General features: G+C 38.4%; 1 long non-coding RNA gene across 1 annotated transcript in view; it reads right to left on the reverse strand.

Annotated features, from left to right (window-relative positions):
* Window positions 1-738: 738 nt before the first annotated feature.
* LOC149122007 (uncharacterized) overlaps window positions 739-24,971 on the reverse strand; it is a 102,725-nt gene continuing 78,492 nt past the window's right edge. The window contains exon 3 of the long non-coding RNA XR_016221663.1: window positions 739-882. This is a non-coding gene — a long non-coding RNA (uncharacterized LOC149122007). The remainder of the gene's footprint in view (window positions 883-24,971) is intronic.

Consider the following 24,971-nt stretch of genomic DNA (forward strand, 5'->3'; position numbering starts at 1 on the left):
CTTGACCACTATAACATGATAGTTGGTGGGGAAAAGAATTATTTATTTCCTATGTGAAATGATACAATATTAACTCTAAACAGTCCATGAAATATTATGTACATTAGGTAAAATTTTTCACAGCTGCCTCTATTTTGGTTTTTTTTTTTTTTTTTTTTTTTTTTTTTTTTTTTTTTTTTTTTTGACAGGCAGAGTGGATAGTGAGAGAGAGAGACAGAGAGAAAGGTCTTCCTTTGCCGTTGGTTCACCCTCCAATGGCCGCCGCGGCCGGCGCACCGCGCTGATCCGAAGGCAGGAGCCAGGTGCTTCTCCTAGTCTCCCATGGGGTGCAGGGCCCAAGGACTTGGGCCATCCTCCACTGCACTCCCTGGCCATAGCAGAGAGCTGGCCTGGAAGAGGGGCCACCGGGACAGAACCGGCGCCCCAACCGGGACTAGAACCCTGTGTGCCGGTGCCGCAAGGCAGAGGATTAGCCTAGTGAGCCGCGGCACACAGCTGCCTCTAAATAATAATGATGATAAAATAGTAGTGTCAAAATTAATAGAAAAATTAAAAAATCAAGAAGATAGTGCAAGAGAAGCAATGATCAAACAACAAAGCAAAGGAGATGCAAGGTGTCTGTCAGGTAACAAATCTTCCCAGGCAGACAAATAAATTAATTCACAGGCTTTTATTGGGGTTCCGCTCCGGGCGAGGTTCCGCGGTCCCAACAGAGCAACGGGGGCGGGGGGGGGGGGGGAGTGAAGTCGCGGGTCTGATCCTCCTTGGTTGACCTTTAGGCACCCACAGGGACCTTGACAAGGACTTTTCTTCCCCGCAAGTATAGGTAGGGACTTCTCCATTCCCAGAAGTATAGGCCTTCCTTCCATGCGGATCCCAAAGCTACCAGGAGATATACAAAGAATAACATGATAAATTCAAATTCAATTACATTAGTCTTTGAATCAAGTGCTGATGATCTAAAATCTCAATTAAAAGAAAGAGACTTACAGAGTGGATTAAAAGGAAAAGCAAGTACTGTTTCACTATATGCAGTCTATGAAAGGCAAATTTTTAGTATATAGACACAAATAGGTTGAATGTGATGGACAGAAAAAAATAATCCATGCAAATTTTACATATTAGAGGAATGGTGGGTCTCTTTCAATAAAGGATTAAGTAGGCTCCAGGACCATAAGCATGACCAGAAACCAAAAATGATATTTTATAATGAAAAATGAGATAATTCATCAGGGAGTTCTAACAATTATAAATGTGTGTCCTTTCTTGTATTTCAAGATGTGAAATGAAAAAAATTTAGAGCAAATTTTAACCAAAAGTAAATAAAATGAAGAAATAATAAATAGAAATCAATGAAATAGGAAACAAACATGTAAAATACAAAATTAACAAAGCAAACATTGAAAAGTTCAAATAAATTATCAAATCTCTGTCATGGGGTGGCTGAGTCCAGAATCTTGTTTCTGACAGGAGAAATAATTCAAGGATGAGACACTGGTAAAGATTGAGAGATAAACAAGATTTTATTTGCATGCAAAAGGACATGCTCAAGAGTGAGCTGCACTCAGTGAAATTCAAGGCCATTCTTTTATGTGATCTGGAGACACAGTGGGTGGTGCCTGGGTGGGCTTTAAATGAATAGTCACGGGTAAGAGTTTGAGTGGAGTCTGAGTACTGCCCATTATTTTGCCCGTTTTTTTGGAAATCTCGGAAGTGTCATGGTGTCGGGTGCATGTTGGGAGGAAAAATGTCAGTCATGGTAATTTTATTACAATGATAATACAATGAGACAGAGATCACCATGCCTACCCAGCCGACAATCTTATTGGCTATTTTGGGTTAGTACCAGTTCCTAGTGGCTGTTTCACTGTAGCTGCTGTTTTCTACTGTACAGAAAGGTTGACCAACTGGGGAAGGCGAAGGGGTGGCGGTGTGTTGGTGATGCTGCAGCACGGGCAGGGATGCAGAGGGGCGAGTGAACTCAGAACCCTTACTAGCTTCCTCCTGTCTACATCATCCTTGATTACCTTTATCAAGAAAAATCAGGAAGGAATTCAAAGAGCCCAGTCTAAGTTAAAAAAAAAAAATAATAAAATATTCTCACTACACACATGGCAGACATTAAAATGACAGTGGAAGAGGGGCTAGTGTTGTGGTGCAGTGTATTAAACTTCCACTTGCAATGCCAGCTTCCTTTATGCAAGTTAGAGTCCTGGCTGTTCTACTTTTGATCAGATTCCTGCTAAAGTGCCTGATAGACAGCAAATGATGACTCAAGTACTTGAGTTCTGGTCACCCGTTGAGGTGACCTAGATGGAGTTTCTAGCTCCTAGCTGCAACCTGGTGCAACTCTGGATACTGTGAACATTTAGGAATTGAGCTCTCTTGTTCGCTCACTCACCCTGCCACTTTTTCAAATAAGTAAACTTTAAAAAAATGATCATGAGAGAATATTACACACAATATTATGTCAAGAAATTTGGTAACTTTAATGAAATGTGTAAATTTCCTGGAAAATATATTTTACCAAACTGATATAAAAACAGTTTCTGAAAGCAGTATATCTATAAAATAAATTGAATTTATAACAAAAATTTTACAAGTGGGGAAATCCTATTTCAGATAGGTTTAGTGATTAGTTCTATCAAATATTGAAGTAAATAATATCTTACAATATATAATGTTTCAGAAAATTGAAGCTAATCACTATCTCATTTAGGTCATCCCACATGTTAACATGCTTTTGAGGGCAGTATGACCATAACATGAAAACTTTATAAGCATATTATGAAAATGAAAATCAAAGATGAAATTATCTCATAAATATAGATGGATGTATTCCTAACCATATATTAGAAATTCTTCTAACATATATATATGAATAAAATATTTTATGTAAATAATATAACCCTGGTATGTATTTTGCTGTTACTATCACTTCTTGCCAAGCTGTATTTCAGAGTCAGTGTAATAATGGATCCAAATGCGAGGCCTCACAATGATGAAATTTAAGGAATTATCCAACAGCCAGCCCTCAGGGCTCTCAGGACACAAAAGAGCTCCTGTACAAGGAAATCTGGCAGAGCTGTAATGGGCTTTGTTTTGCAGTCCCAATGTGTAATTCAAGGCAGAAGTAGTTTTGCATGACATAAAGGATTCTGATACAAAAGGGAAACAAATGCAAGATCTTGGTCAAAGCTCCTCACCTAGGTAAACTAAGCCAGAGCCATCCTCCTAAAATTGTGGTGTTCTGCAGGGCATAGAGTTGAGCTTGAACACACCTCTATTAAGGCCTTTGTTAAAAGGCTTAACACCTTGTTATGCGAAGAGACCCTCCTCCTCGCCCTTACAGAAAATGTACTCAAGAGCAATCCTTGTTCTTGTGCAAATAAACGTTAATGCTTTATACTTCGGATTTCACCCGCAGAAAGAGTATCCTGTAAGAGCTCTCCATTCCCCAAAGAGGCTGCTATGGAAATGAGATCCGATGCGTGGCAGAGGACAGCTAGCTGTTCTGCGCTTCAGCACGGAGGGGAGGGGGCCTTTCCACAAGATTTTCAATTGTCTGTGCAGCCGCTACAGATGCGCCGGGAATTACACCACACAGCAGACCTAAGGAAGAGACTGCTAATTCAGCTTTGCCAGTTTCACTTACTCAAGGTCCCTAATTAAAAGTAAGCCTCAGGGCACAAACGGTAGAAGCCAGACTTGCTCTGACCCTGAGGGGCTTGTAAACTGGCTTTTGCAAACAGCTTTGGCTCTTTCAGGTCGAGGAAGGAGAACGGAATGTCTCTGTTTGGTTGAACAAATGCTCCCACTGTGGCTTGAAAGAAGGGATTTGCCTCCTTAAACCTGTAATATTGTGTAGGGAGGGAGAACTGGCTTTAGGCGAAGTTAGACTAGCCAGGAGGGATTAGAGCTATACTGGATTACAGCTCTGTGGAAGTCCTCAGAGTCACAGGAATTCGGATTTGCCTTCCACATAAACAAGGCATCTATCCCGTTCTGATATATTGCAATCTCTAGCCTTAAGCGTTGCCTTATGTGCTAATACACAACACCTATAGGTCCAACCAAAAGCTCAAGATGTCCCTGGCAAGTATTTGCTACAGATGTCTTTTGGCTGATACCTGATCTTGGTGCCTAAAATGGAGGTGCTTTGTAGCTGGCCTCTAACTCTGTGGGCAGCCATCAGTGCCTTCTAAAGTCCCAGGTAGCCAGAGTGAAAATGAAAAGCCTGAGACACTGGTGTGGCAGGTAAGCCTCCTCATGACCTGTGCAGAAGGGGGAACAGTCTATGCCAGTCTTTGCCTTTGGTTGCAATTAGACACAAATTAGTAATGCAATCCATGGGAAGCACTTGTATTAGATGTGGTTCTTATATGGCATGTGTCTGAATTTCTATCAGTGTATTTCCTCTTTGCAACATTCTTGTGAGGCAGGGTATTAAGCATGGTTGTCATGTGCTTAGAGAGAACAGAGGTATACGTCACATCTGAGGCTCTCCTTTCTATCATTTGCCCTGAATGTTCTGGGAATAATGAGTTCTCTCCACTTTGAGCTGGAAATGTATTATCTCCTAGCCCTGCTCAACTGTAAGTATTTCTCATTTACTCTAACGTTACAGCACCTGCTCTGGATTGCTTTCACATGGTCTCATCCTGAGCGGTGATGGCTAGGACTCCTGGGACACTTCCCTATACTTCCTCTCACTGCTTCGGTGATGAAACCTAGCCTCCTGATTTCTGTGGCTGAAATGTAGCAAGAGAGCAGTACTGGATCAGGACAAGCAAGCCAGCAAAAAGTTAGACTTGGGAGGACCGAGACCTAGACTGGTCTGTCAGTGAATAAAACCAATTACTTCCTATGTCCGTCTATTTAATCCTTTAGTTACCAGTCCAGTAATAGTCTCTTTTAGACATAATGACAACTTCTAAAGTACATAGTAACAATTTCACTGCAACTGTTTCCCTGCAAAATACTGGAAGAATAAAAGTTGCCAACTGGATACAATTCTACAATTGTTCCTCATTTTATTCTGCTCACCTATACACTCAATGGAAAGTCAGAATTTTGTAAAAGGTATTGTCATGTGGACTGTGTGTCATCACCCAAAGGTTGTTGAACATCCAGATCTTGGCACAGAGCCCAGCACTTAAGACCACTAGTAAATATTTGTCAAGTAATTAATCAGTGCATAAGCCAATTATTCTCAAGATTTTAAAAATGTAAGATAAATGCTAATGTAATAAATTATGTAGCTGTTATTCAGAGAAAAATTCATTTTCTGAGCTACAGGGTTTTCTTAAGAGTGCAGATTTAAAAACACAAATTATGCTTTAGTGTCAGAAAAGCATTTGGAATTTTTTTCCATGGAAAAATATTATATCCCAAAGAGGCTAAGCAGTCTAAAGATAGATTAACTTAAAATCAGATGCCCTAAGTCATTTTTCATATTGATATGGTATTTTCAATATTACGAATGGTTCCCTTTTGTTGATATAATGTCCACTCACAACAGCTACATGAAGACTCCAAGGGCTGGTATTGTGGAGCAGCAGGTTAAGCCACCACCACCTATGGGGTCAGCATCCTATACTGGTTCTGGTCCGAGTCCCAGCTGTTACACTTCAGCTCCATCATCCTACTAATGGCCCAAGTCCTTGGGCTTCCCTACCAATGCGGGAGACCCGGATGAACCACCTATGCACTGGCTTCAGCCTGATCCAGTCCAGGCCATTGCAGCCATTTGGGAAGTGAACCAGCAGATGGAAGATCCATCTCTTTCTTTCTCTATTTCTTTCTCTCTTTCTCTCTTTCTCTCTCTCTCTCTCTCTCTCTCTCTCTCCCCTTTCTCCCTACCTACCTCTCTTTTGCTTTAACTCTGGCCTTCAAATAAAGAAAATAAATTAAAAAAAAATATGGAGTCCAATCCTGGATTCTAAACTGGTTAATCTTGTTTTTATTCCAAATTAGTCTTACTTAAAATTTATGTGACTTGTGAAGAGTTATAGTTTATGAAAAACTGGACTGGAACTGGAAATACTTATATGAAAATATTAAAATTTTATATATATATATCAACTATTCTGTACATTGATACTAAACTTGCATAATAGTAATACTAACTGTCCAGTTTAACAATGCAAATATTACTCAAACTACTTAAGAATTAATGATATTTGGGTTTGTTTCAGATTCTAAGATTACACATACACACACACACACAGGCCCACATATATATATAATTATTTTATCTTTTTTTATTGTATGTATTTAAAAGGCAGAGAGACAAAGAGAGCTCTTCTATCTGCTGGCCAGGAGCCAGGAATTCAATCCAGGTCTCCTAAGTAGATAGTAGGGACCCAAGTAACTTGAGCCATGACGTGCTGCCTCCCAGGATACCTATGAGCAGCAACCTGTATCAGGAGCAGAGCCAAGAAAACCCTGAAACTCGAATGTGGGATGCGGGTGTCTCGGTGTCTTCACCTCTTTTCCTAACACCCACCCCATCAGATTATATGTTTTAAAATTATAATAACCAATAATAGATTTATTAAGATACTTTGGAATAAAGGAAAGTAATACTGAAATTGGAATTGGAATAAATAGGTTTGAAAGTTGGTCATTTAATGGTTTTTGTGTGGTACTTTTTTTATGAATGACTAATTTTTCAAAAAAGTTTGTGTTTAATGTGAGAATTAGTTAATAAAACCTAATGGATTTTTTCACTGTGTTTGCTGAAAAAATAGTGTATGCTAGCACAGTGTATATGTGTGCATTTTGTGTGTATATACAATGTAAAATGTTAACTTTCAATATGATTTGTACTGTCTCTAAAAGGAGGAAGAGTACATTTAATGCACATAAAACTTATTTCATCTTTCTAAAGAGAGGCTAAACTTCTTTTCAGAACTCCTATAATAAAAAGGAAGTGCATATATATATATCTCCACATACATATAAAATCAACTTGTGAGTAGCATCACCATTTAGCAAAATATTGGAAATTATAAAGAGTAAAATTAAGTCACAGAGTTATAAAGTATTCACCTTTGATGTTTGTTTACTATGGCTTTTTCAGAAATTTTATTTTAATGCAATCAAACTACTTCTATAAATCTACATTATGCTCTATCTCCTCAATTTTAGGAACAGAGGAGTACAATGCTGGAAGATTCTTATTTCCCAGCACAGGAGATGTCACCTCTACAAAATGGAGTACAGATTGCAATCTAACCACAGAATAATCACATATGAATTTCCCCTCATAACAGCCATTCTGTGATATCAGGTGGTATTGGAAGCATTGGAGCAATCTCCTAATCAACCATGATATGGCGATATGAACTTCTGACTTATATCTCGTGCAAAGTTCTCCTATAGACAACTTCAAGAGTCAGCCCCATCCTTGAAGTTTCTGAGATAGTTATCCCCAAAAGTTTGACTTATCTGAGTGACTGAAATAATCCTATACCTAGCACATATAACAATGAAAAAGAGTACAAATGAAACACATTCTTCTCTCTTTACTCTTTCCAGGACAGTATGTTATAATAGATTCAGTTATGAAACTTTGTCCCAAGTGATTCAGTCATACACTGGAAAATTCTGCTTGTGTCAGAATCCAGTTATTATTGTGATACATTTTAATTGTGTCAAATAATTCTTTCTAAATTTTCTAAAGTAAACCTTTAAATTGATTCTCTAGATACTTAACTGTAGTTTCAGTAGATATATAAACATTTAGCTAATTTTCAAAAAAACTGATTGTTGATGATATATTCTGATAATATTTGGGGCACTAGAAAACATTTTTCTCTTCATTATATACAAACTACAGAATCCTAGAGGTTACTGCTCAGCTGACTTATGTAAGAGCTATTATCTATTTACATCTGATTGCTTCCTAACTATGCCTAAGCATTCACCGATTATTTAGAGAATCACTTTTAAGCTTCCTCTGCAAAAAAAAAAAAAAAAAAAAAAAAAAAAGTCAACAAAGGACTCCCAGAAGCAAAACGTAAAATACAGCTTTGAAATTTTTAGACTCATAAAACAGAATAAAGACCTCATGTTTAAAAAAATATTTTCGTGAATCCAAATACAATAGAAAGAATCAGTTACTTTCTAAGGTGCAATATTTTGGTTGGTCGTGTAACAACAGACTTTCATAATATTGGGAGTCACATCTTGGCATTTCCCTTTCTGTTGATACTGATGCTTGAGGCAAGTCTTCTCTAGACATCATTTTAGAAGAAAGTGGGAATACAGTAGGATTAAGAAAAAAATGTCTGTACCATATGTGCCATAGGAAGTCTGATATTCTCCCTCAGTATCTTTCTATATTAACCTCCCTTAATTAGTGGTAAGTATCAGATTTGGAATGTGAATCCAGATCTTCCAACTCTAACCCAGTACTCTTGCTTGCACTGTTTTAGGATCAAATGACCAAGCTCAAAATTAGCATATAGGGAGTCTTGTAACGAGTAGAGCTACAGAGGACTACTTATATCAGACCCTTCCATCAATCCATTAAGCAAAACTCCCTTTCCTTTTTCTTTCCATTGTTAAATAAGAAGTTCTCTTTTAAAGTGCTGAAGGTTACTATTTGCTAACAAAGATATAACACATGTCTTAAAACAATCAGTTATGATTATCTGGAAATGATTCATAATCATCAGCAAACTGATTATGATTTGTGGTATTTTTGTACTGCTTAGAGTAACAATTTCACCTATAGCTTATACTTCTTATTTATCAATTCAATTATCAGTTCACACTGTACTACTGGAAGGACATGGGGTATATAAAAAGGGAACACACTAGACAATTGGAAAAGGGAATAATGTCTGCTTCTAATTAGCTACGTGATTATAGGTAAATCACTTAAATCTCTGAACCTCAATTTATACATGAAATGAAAAGCTGTTCTCCAGCTGTGGCTGTCAAATTGTACTTGTACAAATGAAGCAATCTGGAAAACTTGCTAAAATGCATATTTTGAGACTAATTTTTTTCTTGGAAACTCTGAATCTCTAGCTCTTGGATGGAGCCCAGGTGTCTGCAAATTAAATAAGCACCTGAAGTGATAGTATCTCACAGTATCTGTAGGCAACAGCTAAAAAAAGAATTAAATCCTCCCTGAAAGTCTTTCCAAGTTTTAAAATGCTATGATTTAAAATCCACAAAGAGAAGAAAGAAAAGCATTGGGAATGAGTCAGTAATTTTGATATAATTGAAGCTTCATTGCGATTCCATTAGTAAAGTTTTAAAAAATGAGTCACACCTTAAGTATGTCTTCAATTTTCCCTATATATTGGCATTAAAACAGTGAACTCTTGAATGTTTTAGTTCCTGTGTTCCAAAAATTATGTAAGAGCTTGGTAATCCTAATTAAGACACATTATCTTTTATCACATAATAATAGCACTACATGGAATTTGAATACCAGATGAAATCAGTTCACTAGAGTTAACCCTTCAACTGTTCATCATTTCAAGACTTTCAGCTGTAGAAGTTTCAACTACCACAGAAAAAGAACTATGATTTCTTTTGCTCACTTAGAAAAGCAAAACCAGTCTTCAAAATACTCTGAAGTGTTCAAAAATAAAGTTTCTCTGGTTTTCTAAGAAAGTACAAGGACAATTGACAAATTTAGATGGCTTGGTATTTACACACAGTTCTGGTAGTTTGCACACAATTCTCAGTTGTTTCAAATGGCTGGGCTACTGATTGGACAGTACTCCAGCTTATTTAAAAGTAAACAATTTGTAGTCATCGTCAATTCTTTTAGTAATATTAAATCAAGTGTCAGGATATCTCCCCGTAAAAGAAAATAACACTCTCCCACCACTTTTTTTCATTCCTGATCTTTTTATCAATTTTATCCCTCATTTACACATTTTAAAATAAGTTTATATTAAATTATATTGAAGGATATGGAAAGGACTTAAGACACTAAAGATTTTTTCAGGACACTTAGAACATTTAGTACTTTTGGTATATGTCTAATCGAAATGAGATTATTGACTAATAGTATACACTTGAATAATTGGGAGTATGGGTCTCTGATGTTTTTTACAGTGGAAACACTGTTTAGAATGGTCAGTTCTAGAAGCAGTCTTCTTGGGTTCATTTCTCAGTTATATTGCTTGAATGCTTTGTACACTTCAGTAAGTTACTTGTATTCTCTTGAATTCATTTCCTTATAAGCAAAAAAGACATAGTAATAATGTGTACCTCATAAATTTATATAGACATTCACTTAGTTTATATAATTCCATCAGTTACATCATTTTATACTTGTTACTAAGGTTGTTAATCTATTCAACATTACATGAAAGCATAGTTTGTTTTTCAAGTTTCAATAGTCACATCATGTAATTTGAGTTTAATGTATTATTTCTAAGTTGAATATAAGGTTTTGGGTATCTTCTGACATGCAAGTTATAATTAAACTGCTAATTATAGAGGGTTACTAAAGGTATCTCTACTGTGTGTATTCTATTATCAGCCCTTTCCTGGTTTTTCAATACCATCTGCAATCCCTCTAAAAAAGTTGAAGTCAGTCTTTATTTTAAAAGTGCTTTAAACATTTCACTGAAATAATTTAATGTATTGGTTTAATGGAACTCTCATGATACAGTAGAATAAATGGGCTGTTAAGAATATTGAAAGAATTAGAGAGCAGTGAATTTAAAGCTCCCTCTTCAACTTTTCTCCGACATCATAAATGTAACCATTAATATACAGTTTCCTACCAAAGTACAGCATTCTTGAAAAATCTTCCTTTCTTCTTCAATAATTTAGAAATGTTACAGTATGTCAAAAGATAAACCATGTTTTTTAAATATATAAAAGCATTACCAAATCACATCTGAGACATTTTTTCCTGTACACCTAAATTTAATTTAATTTACCAATTTAATGAAAAATAAAATTTGCATAAAGAATTGTCTAGGAATATCAGTAGATGTAAAAATTTTCAATCTTTCCAATATATAATAAGTACATTAGAATTTTATGTCACCAGTTTACCTATATATAAACACCAGTGGGACTATATATGGAACATGTTTCAATTTCATTTTATTAATTATCTCAACCTGTGCTAACTATCTCATAAAATTGACATCAGCACCACCCCCCTCTAAGTTTGCCTGTGCTTAAATAAAAACCAGGAACCAAATTTCATTGAATTTACTTCCACTTCCAGTTCTTAGAGTCTGAAATGAGAAATTCTGTCAGAGACGTGAAAACAGGAGCGAAGGAAGGACTATTACTCCCTAAAGACAGCTGCCGCTGGACAGGTACAAAGTACAGCTGTTTTCAGGTGAGCACTTGAAGAGGAACTTGCTTTACTGCTGCAGGCTGGGAACATTTAGAGGACCGTCCAAGAGAGCCTGAATTTTCTGCAGCTGTGGACTGAGCACTTCATAGCCAACTACCTTGCACCACTGAGGTTGGTTATTGTGGCTTCCCTAACCCTTATTTCTTCAGATCTTCTAATGATTCTTTAACCCAGTGTTTAACTCCTTCCTATTGATAGTGCAGACAGTATCTTCTGTATTCCTGGCGGAAGTTTGATGGACACAAACGTGATGAAGTAGATGTTTTTCAAAGGTTAATTTCTTTATTTGAAAGTTACAGAAAGAGAGAGAAAAAGAGAATATTTTATCTCCAGTTCACTCCTCAAATGATTGCAACAGGGAGGGCTGGGCAAGACCAAAGCCGGGAACGAGGAACTCCATTGTTGTCTCCCATATAGGTGGCAGGGAGCCAAGTCCTTGGTCCATCCTCCATTTCCTTCACAAGCTCATTACCAGGAAGCTGGATAGGAAGTGGAGCATCCAGGATTTCAACTGGCACTCAGATAGGGATGCTGGTGTCACAAATAGTGCCTTAACTCACTACACAAAGCTGGCCCCTGATGCAGTAGATATTACTATTTCCCCTTAACAAATTGGGACAGTTAAGAGCATAGAAACTAGCTAACATTTTCTAAAATCACACAAGGAACACATGACCACAACAAGATGTGTCTCAAATTCATTGATGATTTTGTGCAAGGAAGAACGTGTCAGTCACTAAGTTCGAGGTTGGTTTTAACAGTGGCATGCCTTACACTAACTTAATCTATATTGCATCGATACAAACTGAACAAGAGTCAAAGTGTAATAGCCACGTGTATGAGTATAAATTGATTCCGTATCTAATAGATCAGCAGCTTAATAACCAGAGAACTTCATTATTCAAAATCCATTTATGGGAGTTTGTGATACAACCTTTTGTATGCTTAACCAACCTTAAATGCTGGGGCTGCTGCTGTGGCACAGTGGGTTATTGCCATGGCCTGAAGTGTCAACATCCCATATGGGCGCCGGTTCTAGTCCGGGCCACTCCACTTCTGATCCAGCTCTCTGCTATGGCCTGGTAAAGCAGTAGAAGACGGCCCAGGTCCTTGGGCTCCTGCACCCATGTGGGAGACCCAGAAGAAGCTCCTGGCTTCAGATCAGTGCAGCTCTGGCCATTGCAGCCAATTGGGGAGTGAACCAGCAGATGGAAAACCTCTCTCTTCTCTCTGCCTCTTCTCTCTCTGTGTAATTCTTTCAAATAAATAAAAAAACTTAAATAAAAAAAAAAAGACCAGACCCCCCCCCCAAAATAATAAAAAAAAAAAAACCTTAAATGCTTGCTGGGCCTTAAATGCCTGCTAGTACTAATGCATGAAGGACATTTCATCACGCAGTAGCCAGCCTAAGTCACCCTGGAACAATGGAGTGGCTATTAAGAACTTTGCACAGGAGATAAAGACCAATGGCTTAATCCATTGATGAGGGTACAAGAAAGTTAAGAACTCAAAACGCAGCTTAATAGGCAAAGAAAAGGGGGATGGAATAGATTGGCTACCAATTTACAGATTTTGAGATGTCTTTCAAAACTGAATTCAGTTAACTCCTCTTCTTGAAAGCTTCTCTGTGTGAAGCCCTCTCTCCTCTCAGGGTAAGATCAATATCCCCCAACCAGCAACATGATCATCATATGAATGTGTTTATGGCAACAATTTCAAACCTACTATTTAGCATAGCAGATAGACAATATCTTTGGGTTTTGATGTTCACTTATTTTTATTTATTTGAAAGGTTGATGGGGCCGGCACTGTGGCTCACTTGGTTAATCCTCTGCCTGCAACGCCGGCATCCCATATGGGCGCCGGATCTAGTCCCAGCTGCTCCTCTTCCAGTCCAGCTCTCTGCTGTGGCCCGGGAGTGCAGTGGAGGATGGCCCAAGTGCTTGGGCCCTGCACTTGCATGGGATACCAGGAGGAAGCACCTGGCTCCTGGCTTCGGATCGGCACAGCGCTGGGCGTGGCAGCCATTTGGGGAGAGAACCAACGGATGGAAGACCTTTCTCTCTGTCTTTCTCACTGTCTATAACTCTACCTGTCAAATAAAGAAAAAAGAAAGGTTGAACAGGATGTGTGTGTGTGTAGTGGGGGTAGAGAGGGAGAGAAAGGGGGAGAGGGAGAGGGAGAGAGACTCTTCCATCCATTGGTTTACTCTCAAAATTTCTCTAACAACCAGGGGTGAGACAGCCCAAAGCCAGAAGCCAAAAACTCCTTCTGGGTCTCTCATGTGGATGGCAGGACCTATGTCCTAGAGCAATCACTTGCTGCCTCTCAAGGTGCACATTAGCAGGAAGCTGGATTGGAAGCAGAGGCAGGACTTGGTCTGAGGTACTCAAATATGAGATGCAGGCATCCCAACAAGAGGCTTAACTTCCTGCGTCCAACAACCACCACTCTAGTTTTTTTTTTTTTTTAACTTTTATTTAATGAATATAAATTTCCAAAGTACAGCTTATGGATTACAATGGCTTCCCCCCATAATGTCCCTCCTACCCGCAACCCTCCCCTTTCCCACTCCCTCTCCCCTTCCATTCACATCAAGATTCATTTTCAATTATCTTTATATACAGAAGACCAGTTTAGCATACATTAAGTAAAGATTTCAACAGTTTGCACCCACACAGAAACACAAAGCGAAATATACTGTTTGAGTACTCATTATAGCATTAAATCACACTGTACAGCACATTAAGGACAGAGATCCTACATGAGGAGTAAGTGCACAGTGACTCCTGTTGTTGACTTTACCAATTGACACTCCTGTCTATGGCATCAGTAATCATCCTAGGCTCTTGTCATGAGTTGCCAAGGCTATGGAAGCCTTTTGAGTTCACCGACTCTGATCATATTTAGTCAAGGTTGTAGTCAGAGTGGAAGTTCTCTCCTCCCTTCAGAGAAAGGTACCTCCTTCTCTGATGACCTGTTCTTTCCACTGGGATCTCACTCGTGGAGATCTTTCATTTAGTTTTTTTTTTTTTTTTTTTTTTTCCAGAGTGTCTTGGCTTTCCATGCCTGAAATACTCTCATGGGCTTTTCAGCCGGATCTGCACGCCTTAAGGGCTGATTCTGAGGCCAGCACCACTCTAGTTTTTGAATGTTGAGAACCCATAATAGCACATATATCTATATTATCCATGTTAATCATGAAATTATGTTATTATTTCATATTTTGAAGAATTACCCAGGGCCAATACAGGGAAAAATGTAGCTGTGATGGACACACTCATTATCCAGAGTTGGAACATTTGAGGAAAGGCCACCTTTTGACATTTGACGAACTGCTTTGGAAAGAACCTAGAACACAAGCACCAGAGAATAATATGTCTCCACCGATATGACAAAGCCAAAGGGAGGAGGCAACTTGGGTATAAGAAGAATGAAAGACAGGGCCCACGCTTCGGCAGAGTAGGTTAAGCCTCCACCTGTGGTGCTGGCATCCCATAGGGGCATTGGTTTGAGTCATGGCTGCTGCACTTCCGATCCAGCTCCCTGTGGATGGCCTGGGAAAACAGTAGAAGATGGCCCAAGTACTTGGACCCCTGCATCTATGTGGGAGACCCAGGAGAGGCTCCTGGCTTTGCATTCACTCAGATCTGGCTTGTGGCCATCTGGAAAGTGAACCAGTGAATGGAAGATCTCTGTCTCTCCCTGTCTGTAACTTTGCCTCTCAAATAAATATAAATCTTAAAAAAAAATGAAGAATGAAAGGAATGAGAGTATCGACACTACACAAAGGCCAACTAAAAACACTGAATGGCATCTCAGCCCACCTAGCATTGCATGAGTTATGATTATGTTCTATGCTTAGTGGTGGGGAGAGGGTATATGGGAGATGGTAAGTAAGTTGGGGATTGGGGCAAGTCCACTAGTGGAATATTGTAGATTTGTGATAGTAGGAATCCAAACCAGAAAGACTTGATTTCCCAAGGACACACAAGGGATGTGAAACAAAATTAGCCGTGTTCATATTTCATATTAAGCATCATTCTTGCTGTAAACCATCTTAACAACAGCTTTACTGAGATATGACTCACCAACTATACAGTTTACCTTTTATACAATTCAGTGGTTTATAGTATATTCAGAGTTCTGCAACCCATCACCATAATCAGTCTCAGAACATTTCATCACTCTAACAGAGCTGTGCACAAATTAGGGGTCATTCTCATTTGCTCTTCCTCTTTCTCCTGCCCTCCGCCACCCCTGAGCACTAAGCAACTTAGAAACTATTTTGTGTTCCTGTTGACTTGTCTGCTCTGAATATTTCATATAAATGGCATCATGTAATGATCTCCTGGAATTGACTTTCTCCACTTGGTATGCCATTTTAGGGTTAACTTATGACGTACCATATTTCACTGCTTCCTACCTTCTACTTTGTCTTTATTATTTTAGAGAAGTTTTAGCTTCACAGCACAATTGGGAGGAAGATGGGGAGACTCTGCACATGTGTTCAGATATACCCTCCCTCATTATTAAAATCCTCTAACAGAGTGGTGCACTTGTTATGGTTGATGGACCTACACTGACACATCAGAACTGCCTCAAGTCCATACATTATGCTTAGGGTTCTGTCATGGTCTCGTCCATTTCATGTGTTTTGCCATACATATAATGAAATCAATCTGTCATTATAGTGTCGTACAGAGTATCTTCACTGCCCTAAAAGTCCTCTGTGTTCTGTCCACCTCTCCTCACACTTAACTCCTCACAGATGCTAATCTTTTCATTTTCTCTCAAGTTTTGCCTTTCCCAGAGAGTCATACAGTTGGAATCAACCAGTGTGTAGATTTTTAAGATCAGTTTCTTTTACTTAACAATATTCACTTAAGATCGTTCTGTGGGACTGGCGCCGTGGCTCACTTGGTTAATCCTTTGCCTACGGCACCGGTATCCCATATGGGTGCCGGGTTCTAGTCCCGGCTGCTCCTCTTCCAGTCCAGCTCTCTGCTGTGGCCCGGGAAGGCACTGGAGGATGGCCCAAGTGCTTGGGCCCTGCAACTGCATGGGAGACCAGGAGGAAGCACCTGGCTCCTGGCGTTGGATAGGCGCAGCGCCAGCCATAGTGGCCATTTGGGGAATGAACCAATGGAAGGAAGACCTTTCTCTCTCTCTGTCAAAAAAAAAAAAAAAAAAAAAAAAAAAGATTGTTTAAAAGAAAAAAAGATCGTTCTGTGTCTTTTCAAGGCTTGGCAGCTCATTCCTTTTTAGCACTAATATTGTATTGTTTGAATGTTTCACAGTTTATTTATCCATTCATCGACTGACAGACATGGTTGCTACCAAGTTTTGAAAATCAGGAATAAAATTAACTACAAATATTTACCTGTGTGGATACACAAGTTCAAATCCTTTGTATAGATATCAAGGGGCATGACGGTTGCTACATATGAGAAGATTGTTTAAAGAGACTACTAATGCATCTTTCGAACTGGCCTACCTTTCTGCATTTCCACTGAATGTGAGTTCCTGTTGCTTCATGTTTGGTGATGTCAGTGTCTCAAGCTCTGGTCACTCTAATAGGTGTACAGTGATAACTTAGTGCTTTAATTTGCGTTTCATTGTTGATAAGAGACGTGGAGCATTGTCCAAAGGCTGACTTGCCTCTAGCTGTTTTGGTGAGATGTCTATTAATGTTTTTGGCCCAATTTTAAATTAGACTATTTACTTTCAGAGTTTTAATAGTTCATGCTATACCTGGGATAACAATCCTTTATTTGAAGTATGATTTGCAAACGTTGTCTTCTATCTGTGGCTTTTTAATCCCTTAATATCACATCTCATAGAGCAAAAGTTTTAAATTTTAATGAAGTACAATTGTTCAATTAGTCCTTTCATGAATTTTTGCCCCTGATATGGTGCTTAAAAGTCATCCACATATCCACAGTACCTCTGTTGTCTCCTAAGAGTATTATAGTTTCACATTTCAAATTTAGTTATATGATTCTTGTTATTTCTGTTCAAGAAAGGTTAAAATTTTTTTTTTCCAATTTGAGAAGCCAATAGAGAGAGACAACAGGAGTGAGAGTAAGAGTAAGCACTCTCATTGACTGGCCCACTCCTGTAATGCCCACAAAAACAGGGCCTCAAATTTAATCATTCCTCACATATGGGTGGTAGCCTCCAAGCACCTGAGCCATCACCACTACCTTCTTGGGTTTGCATAAGGAGAAAGCTGGAATCAGAAGCAGAGCCAGGACTTGAATTGAGGTACTCCAATATAGTACACAGAGGTCTAAACCAATAGGCCAAATGCATACCCTCTATAATCCGGATTCAATTCATTTTTGTGAAGGATAGAAACTCCTCTAGACTCTGTATATTTATTTTAGGTATGTCGATGCCCAGTTGCTCCAGTGCCTGATGTTGAAAAGACTACTTGATTTCTAAATAAAGTGTAAGACCATGTAAGATTTCTATATTGCTTATTGTTTCATACATAGTTTTAAAAACTCTGCCAATTTTACTTAGTTTTTTTAGTAGTGTGGGGAGCAACTGGGACTAGACTGTTACTCGAATTAAGACTTATTTTATGCATCTGCTCTCCCACATAATGGCGCTGGGAGAGGAGGAAACAGCTTCTACACAGCTGCCTCCAGTTCAACCAATAAACAGCAGAACCTGCTCCTGATTGGAGGAGAGCAGAGTACTCAGCGTGTGGGTAGCAGAGTTGGGATTGGTGGAAGAGGACTATAAAGGAGGAGAGAGACAACATGCACGAGGAACATCTATCTGAAGGAACACCTGAGGAACATCTGAGCAGCCCCCGAGAGAGCTGGCCGATGGTGTGCCGCTCCCCCGCGGAAGTGGGGAAAGTGGCAGGGGGAACCGCCCTTCCACGGAGGTGGAAGGGACGGTAGCCAACCCGGGAAGAACCAGCAGCAAACCCGGGGAGGGCCGAGCAGACAAAAGAACAGCGCAGGGTCCTGTGTCGTTCCTCCACGAAGAGGGGGAGCGACATAATGGTGCCGTGACTTGGATATGAAGCCTAGGCAGGGTTCAGTGTCGTTCCTCCACGAAGAGGGGGAGCGACAAGTAGGAGTATTGCACACAATATACAATTTTCCTATTCTTTGTTGGGCCTAAAGTGAATCATGAAGTTTTTTTTTTTTAAGATTTATTTATTTATTTGAAAGTCAGAGTTACACTCAGAGAGAAGGAGAGGCAGAGAGAGGCGGAGAGAGGGGGAGAGGGGAGAGAGGGGGAGAGAGGGGGAGAGAGGGGGAGATATCTTCCATCCACTGGTTCACTCCCCCAACTGCCTGCAATGGCCAGAGATGCACTGATCCAAAGCCAGGAACCAGAAGCTTCTTCCAGGTCTCCCACACGGGTGCAGGGGCCCAAGGACTTGGGCCATCTTCCACTGCTTTCCCAGGCCACAGCTGGGAGCTGGATCAGAAGTAGACTAGCCAGGACTTGAACTGGTGCCAATATAGGATGCCAACACTGTAGGCAGCAGCTTTACCTGCTACACCACAGTGCCAGCCTCGAAGTTTTCTTATTCATTTGTGATAGCAATAACAAGGGCGGTCGGTCGGTCGGTGTCTCTCTCTCTCTCTCTCTCTCTCATTAGGCTGACCAAAATTTGATCAATTCTTATTGATCTTTTCAAAAATTTAATATTTGACTTTGTTGAATCTCCTCTTTATTTTTTTTCTTAATTTCTACTCTATTCTAATTACTTATATATGTTTGCCTGCTTAGATTTATTGTACTGCACTTTACCTGTTTTTTTTTTTTTTTTTTTTTTAGATTTATTTATTTATTTGAAAGGCATAGTTACAGAGAGGCAGAGGCAGAGGCAGAGAGAGATCTTCCATTTGCTGGTTCATGCCTTAGATGGCTGCAAAGGCCAGAGCTATGCCGATCCAGACCAGGAGCTTCTTTTAGGTCTCCCACAGGGGTACAGTGTCTCAAGGACTTGGGCCATCTTCCACTGTTTTCTCTGGCCATAGCAGAGAGTTGGATCAGAAGTGGAGCAGCCAGGACTCGGACCAGCGCCAATATGGGATGCCAGCACTGCAGGCGGCGGCTTCACCAGCTATGCCACAGTGCCTGCCCCTACCTAACTTGTTGAGATAGGCAATTAGCTCATTGATTTCAATTTTTGCACCCTTTTCTAATATATCTACTGTACAAACTTTTCAACAAATTGTTTTTCTGTATCATACAGGTAATATGTAGGATTTTTTTTTCTCTTGTCATTTACTTGAAATAGTTTTCATATATTTTTGGATTCCCTCTTTGATTTATATATTACTTAAAATTGTATTTTTTATAATCATAGGAGGTTTTCTAGCTTTAAACCATAGTTGTCTTTTAGTTCAAGATTACAACACATCCTATGCATAGTTTCAGTGCTTAAAAGCTCATTGAGATGTAGTTTCTGGACTTGCATTTTGGTAGTTTTTTTATTGCCAAAATATTCTCAGAAAGATTATGTGGTATGCAATTTTTGGCATAAGATCTCTATTATCTGTACTTGCTTTACATTGTCTTCAATAATTGGGATATGATGTTAAACAATCATTAATTTTCCTAATATAATTGTTAATTTTCCTGTTTTTTTGTGGTTCTACTTCTGTTCTGTATAATTTGAAGGTACATATTTCAGTGGGTATATATTCCTATTTGGTAGATTACATGAATAAATTAAGCTCTTTGTTTTTGTGAAATAGACCTAATCATGGCTTGCGATGGTTTTTAACCTTTCTTTCTGAAAGCCAAAAATAGTAACACAAAATTTATCTCTGTGGACAAAACTGGGTCACATCATCTAGCTCCTAGGTTATTTTCTTCCTTTATACCTGGTGCTGTTGACAATGACAGCTTCCAACATCCACTTATCTTTTTTTTCTTATGCTGTTCCCTCTCACTTGTGGCAAAATGGTAAACATACTGCATTCTCTAAGAAAACTATTATAAAATACATGCATAGTAAAAAGACCATACATTCTCAAGATAGCATTCACTGGAATGATCAGAATTACATAAGGTAATGAAGAACTGAGAAATTAGTAGATAAATAATTTGTCTCTTGAGGATAAATAGCTTAAGTTCTGTTTTGTACTATGCTCTTCTGTGATAGTATTAAACAAATCCAAATGTTCTCAGATAAAGAATATGCTGTTACCTGGATTACTGAATTGTATCTTAGCTCTTCAGAAATCTATTTACCTAAAAAGTATATGTATGACTTTGGAAATTTATGTTCATTAAACAAAATATATAAAAAAGTAAATGTATGTAAAAAAGTATATGTATATAATATATACACATATACATGTATATTCTGAAATTACTGAAACATGTATCTTTATATATCCAGAATGATTATGCTTATTATCTAGCCTAATAAATATTTTAATGCTATTAGAATATTTTACAGAAATACACCAGTAAAAGTTCCCCTAATTGAAAAACAAGTGTATAATTTTCATTGTAAAAGAAATAAATTTTAAAAACTTATGAAACATGTCAACATTGCCCCAATATTTGCAAGGACAAAGGGAATACAGAGAATCTCTAGTTTCTTACACAACTTAATTCTATGCCCAGCTGACTTTTTCTTTTCCCCCAATGCTATAAACATTTTTAAAGATATGAAGTCAACAGAGGTAGTGTGAATAAAACTGATTTTTTTATGGCTTCACTTTTAGCAATCATGACTATGTTTGCTTCACTGATTTTAAGTAATTTAAATGTATATAAATCAGAATGCACAGCTGGCGTCAATCTAAAGATTTGTTAGGAAACCTGCAGAGGGTCCCTTATTAAATTTATGAATCCATGGATAATGGGAAAAGTACTACATCCTGAAAACAGAAAATGGCCGAAGCAGGTTGAATTATTTTTATTAATGACTTATTCGGTTTTATAAAAATAATCGGAAGTGTGGCATAGAAAGTCCTGGTGAGTCACCAAAAATATCTTTATAGTCATGAGTCATGCTTATTTGTTGAAAAATATATGGAGAATAAATTCACAAATACATAAAAGTGAATAAATTATCACTAAAAAAAATCTAAAGCAGATACTGCTGTTCACCTTTTTAGGTATTTTTTTTTAGTCTCAGTCCCATTAATGGGTGCATAAATCTAATTTATAAGTACTTTAAAATTTAAATCCTTTATCACTATACCTGATATATTAACCTTGTTATCAAAGTATTTTTAAAAATATTTTTAGATAATATTTGTGACTGTTTTTAATATAAAGAGAACAGATTATAAGTACTTCATAGATGTAATTCTAAGATTAGAATGATACTTCCCTCCCTTCTGCAGTATATATTTGTATATACTTTATAATCATAGACTCAATGCTACATTAAAGCTATCAACAAATAAAAATTAGAATTAACACTCTTCAACAGACATATAAACAACTGCTTTCATCATACTATAGAAGGTTGAAATGGATTTCTTGTTTGTGTTAGGATATGGGGGTATATATTCATATATTCACAATTTTACTAGTATTTCAGAATATTTCTGTTGGATTTTGTCATTTTCTTCAACTAATAAAAAAGCTGTTATCCTCTTCTAGCCTAAACATTACAATCTCTAATGTGAAAATGCAAGGATGCATTCTGTGATCCTGAAGGGTCATGTTGCAGTCAGGGTGGTTTCCATAAAGACTCTTCCCCTATTTTTACCATACAATTCTCTCCTTTTACAATAGAATTCAGTTATTACTTTTAGCCTATTGTTGTCTACAGATTTCATTCACTTGTAGATCAAATTTTCCTTTATCTCCCGCTGTTATCCAGTGATAGTGCTGGATCCTAGAGATATAATGAGAAACATATGCTAAGTTTTTAAAACTTTAAAAGGAAGAACGTGGCTATGAATTAGTTACAAAAACAAATGTAAAAGTTACAACTGCAGTCAGTGCTATGATAGTGAGAATAGTGACATGAGATATTGCAAAAGGGAAGTTAAACTTGTTGGTTCATGCATAGTAGCTATGAAGAATATTGATCAAACTAAAAACTGAAGTAATACCTACTAACCAAAAAGAGCATGGCAGAGTATTCTGTGAAGAAAAATGATTTACACTTTTTGGAGTGAAAAAAAATACCATTATTTGGTGATGTGAAGCTGGAGAAATAGGTCGATTTAAAATATCCAAACAAAAAACATAGGTATGATTTAAAAGTGATTTCTTTTATACAGAAAATACATGGGGTAGGGGATGTGTCAGTGTTGTGGTGCAGCAGGTGAAGCCACCACCTCCAACACTGGCATCTGGGACTTCCAATATATTTCCTTGCTAATGCACCTGGGAATATAGTAGAAGATGACTCAGTGTTTGGGCCCCTGCACCGGTGTGGGAGAGTTGGATGGAGTTCCTGGGTCTGGTCTGGTCTAGTACCAGCTATTGCAGCCATTTGGGGAGTGTATGTATATATTGCTATATGTATATATTCATAGTTATTCAAATAAATTAAAAAATATTTAAAATAGATCAGCAGGAATCCATAAGGATGCAGAGGGATGAGGTAAAAATGATATTTGAGAAATGGAATGGAAATATTTGGAAGTGCATTTGATAAGACGAAGATGAGCACTCAGGACAGGGTAACGAGTGAAGCCAAGGATCACTCTTTTCTGAATTCTCTCATAAGCGTGATGGAAACCTTGCAGGAGATCAAGTTTTGAGAGTGGTAGTATCACAGAATCTATTTTGCATGTATTAAATGTGAGCTGCTTTTGATAAACTGGGGCAAATTCATGCTTCACTTGAAATACAAAGAACAATTATCAACTGGAGATAGAAATATGACTATCTGGCTCAAAATGGAAGGCATGGGTTTAATAGAGTATTTAGGGAGAACCTGAGAGTGAATAGAGTACATTCACAGGTGACAATGACAAATTAAGCACCAATGACAGGTCATGGAATTTGTTAATTTTGCATATTTCCTGATAACATCTTTTAGTGCCTTTGAATAATTTTCTATTAAATATTGGATATTTCCTTATCAATTTTTATGTGTACTTAGACGATTTAAAAATATAGAGATAAAATGTTTATTTCTAATTTGTGTCTCACTTTAATTATAGTTTATGTTCACAAGTATTAATTTATGAAATATTATCTATATTGCCTTTGTCTCATTATTTTGTCAATGATTAGAAACTTTCCTTATTAATGCTTATACAAATCTTTCTTCCTCAGATGGCCCAAGTCCTTGGGCCCCTGCACCCACGTGGGAGACCAGGAAGAAGCTCCTGGCTTCAGGCTGGCACAGCTCCGGCCATTGCGGCCAACCTGGGAATGAACCATCAGATGGAAAACCTCTCTCTCTCTCTCTGCCTCTCCTCTCTCTGTGTAACTCTGACTTTCAAATAAATAAATAAATAAATCTTTAATAAAAAACAACTCTTTCTTCCTCATCTTTAATTTTCCTATTCACCTAGTCTGTGAAAATATGTAAATAAAATGTGAAACTGAATTAATTATGAGTTGTCGAGGAGTTCCAAGATGGCAGAGTAGTGGGGAGCTTACTGCTCTAGCCCAGGAGAAGACAGTTTTAAAGAAGTGGAAATAGTATAGTCTCAGGGAAGACTTAGAGACAAAAATGACAGAGGAAACTCTACCAAAATTAGAGGGATGTGGTGGACCTATGTGGAGGGCAATGGGCACCCATGGCTCTGGACTCCAACAGCCAAGAGCCTACATACCATGCTGGAAAGTAAGGTGAGACCAGACCGTAATAGCCCAAGTCACTGGGAAAAAGCTGCAGGAAGAGCCAAGAGCCCCATGGGGGAAAGTGCACCAGCCAAACTAGAGGAGAGAGAGAAAAGAAAAAAAAAAAAAAAAGGATGGTACAGACACATTTCTTTCTTGGATCACCTTACAAAGGTATACAAGCTGACACAGCAGGTGCCATTTTGGACAATCGTAACAGCTGCACCAGCTCCTGTCTGCCCTTGGCAACCAGCTGAGCAGAGACTCCTGACTCTGGTGGGGAGAACTAATGGGGGCTAGGAACTTGTGATTGAGTGAAGCTTCTGAATCAGGACTGTGAAAAAAACTGAGGGTGTAGAGGAGGACCCACGGTGCGGCTGGGACTTTGAGCAGTCTCAGTGGGAGACTCCTCATGCTCAGGGCTTCCTGGTTACCTGGTGAGAGACACTGCTGGGGAAACTGAACTTTCACTGAGAATTGTACAGATCGTTGTGTGGTCCTTGTGACAGAGCAAATATTATACCCACTGGGGCTAGCACTGAGGCTCTGATATCTATTGAGGAGAGCTCAGCTGAGCAGAATATACCTCCTTTCTGATTTAAACAAAAAAAAAAGAGAGAGAGAGAGAGAGGGATTTACCAGACCAAACCTGGATGTATCACCTTAGGGACTCCCTTAACTCTAGAGACCTGAACAGAGCTCTCTGGCCATACCCACTACAAGCAAAGGAGACCTCGAATACCTAAAGCAATCTTCTACAACAAAAAGCCAGAGGCATCACAATACCAGATTTCAAGACATACTAAAGTGTACTTAAAATCAAAACAGCCTGTTACTGGTACAAAAACAGATCAAACAGATCAAT

The sequence above is a fragment of the Oryctolagus cuniculus genome, chromosome 15 (assembly GCF_051225735.1).
Source record: "Oryctolagus cuniculus isolate XC-2025 breed Fujian yellow rabbit chromosome 15, ASM5122573v1, whole genome shotgun sequence".
Lineage (NCBI taxonomy): Eukaryota > Metazoa > Chordata > Mammalia > Lagomorpha > Leporidae > Oryctolagus > Oryctolagus cuniculus.